We start from the raw sequence: 3,946 nt of genomic DNA, 5'->3' as shown, positions 1-3,946 counted from the left end.
AGAAATTACTGTCAGCTGCTGTGTTCAGAGCAGAGCTGCCCTGGCCCATCCAGGTTAGACCTGCCTGAGAGCTCAGCTTATTCAGCAGAGCATCACTGCTGCAGAATGCCACAGTTATTTTTAACTGTCAGAGCATTGTTAGTCCAAGTTGATACACACACAAATCCAGCTCAAGGCAGCTGTGCCATCAGACACAGCCTCCAGGCAAGCCCCAAGCAAGAGAGCCAAATGCCCTGAGCTGTTCCCATTTTTAGACTCACATTTGGAATATTTACTGCTCTTTGTAGCTTCAGGTACTGTGACTTGTTCCAAAGAACACATCAAGTGTTGGCCAATCTCAAGTCACTCCAGTCACTTTCTGATCCCAGCCTGCCTTTTCAGACCCTGAATCACCCTTTGCTCAACTCTTCTACTGAGCCAAGGTCCTCTGTAGGATCTGTGTGGTGGGAGAGTGCTCTATACAGAAATATCTGGGTATAAAGAAGCCAGAAAGGAGATGAAAGACCTGAGTGTTTACTACACAACATGGGATAAGACAACCACCTTCATGTGGAGCCCAAGGGCAGAGACTTGCTACTCCTATATTTCCAGGTGTCATGCATGTGGAGGGAGATCCTGCTGAGGCACCTGTCCTGCACCTCTGCAGCCAGCCCAGGGACATCTGGGGACCAGTCAGCATGTGGTCAGTGCTGCCACATGGAAACCCTGCTCTACTCAGCCTGAGTCTGCAGCTCCACTGCCTGCACCCCTCTCCTTCCCATCACACACTTCAGCATTCCCAAAGTCATCACCCTCCCAGGAGCCATGAAAAGCCTCTCCACAGGAGGGATCAGAGGGTAAGGCCTAGCTGGCAGCCCCATACCCTGGGCTCCCTGCAACAGTATATCCATGCCATCTGGTGCACAAGCAGAACCTGCCAGCTCCAGGTACTGAAAGCCAATTGTCTCCCAATTCACATGAAAAAATAAGGTAGTTTTATTAGAAAGTTCAAAAAATATCAACATAGCATTTAACTAGACAGCTTACTCAAGGACACAGTCACCCCAGAGAAGCAGGCACTTTGCAGCCACAGCAGAGGTCCAGGTCCTTGCGTCAGGGTCCCTGCTTGCCCTAGAAAACACAGAACATTTAACCTGTAACTGGCCAGCCAGCATTGACACTGGGGGTGTGAGCCACTGAGTACAAACCAACCCACCCTGCACCTCTTCTCACCTTCCATTTCCCTCCAAGCCAGGCAGCTGAGCACCAGCTTCAAGGGAATTGGGAGGGTATCCACCAGTACTTTGGCAGCAGATGTGTCTAGAGCAGTGAGAGGCCCCATGTGAAGCTGCTAGCACTGGAGACTTCCACAGATCCTCCCCATTTTAAAGCACAAGATGTCTGGGTGAGCGAGTCATGACAGACATGCTGGTAGAGGCTCTGGTTCAGAGGTGGCTGCTCTGGGCACAGGCACAAGATGCCCACAGCACTGAGCACACCCAGCATCATCAACAGCATACAGGGACTGAGGGAAAAGAACTAGACCTCCTATAGCCCTTCCCTAGATCACTTAGCAGCTAAGAGAAGGGAGAGCTGTGTCAAAGGCTGGGGATATCCTCCCAGGATGAAATACCTCTGAGCTTGTAACACCTCTCCTGCTCCACACTAAAGGAGGGTGGGTGGGATTATAGCTCAGCACAGAGGAGTCCTTACCCCCTACTGTGACAAACTGCTGCTGCCATCACAGTCTGCAGCCACTTTCTGCTCACTGCCATTCCCACTGCTCACATCTTCTGGCTTTCCATCAGCACTATCAACATCCAAGGTATCTTCCCCACTGCTGGGCTCAGCTGGATCCTCTGGTCCCAGCTCTGTCTTTGCAGCCGGCAGCTCTGGGGTATTGTTAACCCCAGCAGGTTGTACATCCTCCACCTGCAGAGACAGGGCCATGGTCAGACTGCACCCCTGTGGAAGGGTAGCACAAGACCCGAGTGATCTCATGAAGTTCAGAGTAGTCTGAGTAACCACAGAAACCTCTCCCTCTGTAGCTGAGGGAAGGACTTAAGTACATCCTTCCAGCCCAGTGTTTGCAAGCATACCCAAGACTGAGTCTGCAGCCAGCACAGGGCAGGGCCACTCACCTGGAGGTCTGATGGTTCCTTCAGCATAATGGTGTCATCCTGCTCTTCAAGCTCCAGGTCTCCTGTGGTCATTCTGGAACATGTATTCCTCACTATCTGTTTCCACATCTGAGGGCTGGGGGGGGGGAAGAGGCAGTCTGAGGAGGGATTCACTGGCCCCATTCCTGATAGCACTGGGAGCCACAGCCAAGGGTGACAGAGGTGCTGCTTTGCAGGAACAATCAACCAAAGGGAAACTTCAGCATTACGGGACAAGGAGAGCACCCACGCTTTTCAGACACTGATGATGTGATGTTCAAGTGATCTTTGGACAGTCTGCAGCCCTCAAAGGATGTACAATAAAGGAGACCTCTTTACAGCTCCCTGCACAGGCTCCTCTGCATATTCATGTAGACATTCCCCATCTACCAGGGGCACAGAGACTAAAGGCAATTATCTCCAAATTGCTCAGCCCCAAGGAACAAATCTGCTCAGCAGCCAGAATGTCATACCTCATATATGAGGTCTTCAGAGTCATCATCTGGCAGGTCCCTCTCCAGTACCACCAACCAGGACTCCTGCTCCTCCAGAGCTACATCACACTTCCTCGTTTGCTTTGTTAGATGGGTTGATCAGAGCTTCTCGGATCTCTGCAAGGATTCAGAGCCCATACAGAATGAGCCCGCCTACTCAAGCAGGGGGTTGGACAAGATGATCTCCAGAGGTCCCTTCTAACCCCTACCATAGTTTAAAAAAACCCCACATACATCCATGTGTTTCCCAGCTTTCTGCCCAGCACAGGAGCTCCAGATCTAGTGTGTTTTGATGTCATGCTGTTTGCTCCTTAGCTGCAAAGCCTTCAGGTGTTCCAGGAAGCCCCAGCTCTTACCCTTAGGCATGTTGCTCTGGCCCCAATCTGCTGGTAGGTAGCCCAGGATTTTCTGGATCCTGGTGGGGACAACAGAGAGGAGGAGCCTCGTTAGTCTCCCCCGGTGCTTCTTGGCAAGTCCTCCAGGCCTGGTAGGAGGCTGGGTAGAGTAGACTTTACTGATAATGATTGGACTTGTAGTCCTTGTGGAGACCCAGACTGATGCTTTCTGAAGGATCTTCAGCTGTAGACAAGAGAAACCTACATTAGGCTATGTGATAACTTCCAGCTATTTAAAGTCCTCAGTGAAACCCTTAAACCCTGTTGTGTCCCAGAGTGGTGCTGAGGTTGGGACCAACTTCAGCCAGGTAAAACAGGACCGCTTAGGTTGTACCTTGCCCCAGAGACCTCCCATCTCTCCTGGCCTAGAGAAGGGGAGACACATGAATGCTGCAACAGTCATTAGCAGAAGGGGGACAAGGCAAGACCAAACCAGGCAGAGGGCAAAAGCTAGGATGGGGAGAAAAGCAGAGGACAAGCACACAGAACACAGTGCAGATAGAAGAGACTGAAAAAGCAGAGAGGATGATCTGGCAGAGAAGCCAAAGGAACTACCAGTCTCAAGGTTTTATCATCCCAACCCCTTGGTCTCAAACTTCTCCAGCAGCAAGAACATCACCTACCAGGTACTTGACAAAACTCAGCTGAAAAACCCAACACAGGAACCTGCTAAAGAAGGAATAGGGCTCCTTACAGGTAACCAGCCTCCCCTATACAGAGAAAGAAAGGTCAGACATCCACCACACCAGCTCTGACAGTACCCACAGCAAAAACAACCCTTTTAGCACCTGGAGAATCTTTACCTGCTCTGAGCTGGTATATGCTCTTATTTGCTGCTCCATAAAGCCTAAAAATTTAGTCTAGAGAGAAACCTAGCTTAGCCCAGCCTGCAGCCCTCAAGCTACTTGTAGCTACTGGC

The 3,946-nt window shown here is 50.8% G+C and overlaps 1 long non-coding RNA gene across 1 annotated transcript; it reads right to left on the bottom strand.

Moving 5' to 3' along the window:
- Positions 1-951: 951 nt before the first annotated feature.
- LOC135316332 (uncharacterized) lies at positions 952-2,965 on the bottom strand. Its single transcript, XR_010375719.1, has 2 exons — positions 2,121-2,965; positions 952-1,110 (listed from the first exon to the last, which is right to left on the bottom strand). It is a non-coding gene; the product is annotated as an uncharacterized LOC135316332 (long non-coding RNA).
- Positions 2,966-3,946: the final 981 nt, after the last annotated feature.

The sequence above is a fragment of the Phalacrocorax carbo genome, chromosome 19 (assembly GCF_963921805.1).
Source record: "Phalacrocorax carbo chromosome 19, bPhaCar2.1, whole genome shotgun sequence".
Lineage (NCBI taxonomy): Eukaryota > Metazoa > Chordata > Aves > Suliformes > Phalacrocoracidae > Phalacrocorax > Phalacrocorax carbo.
The sequence above is the reverse complement of the archived record's forward strand: the minus strand, read 5'-3'. Positions and strand labels throughout refer to the sequence as shown.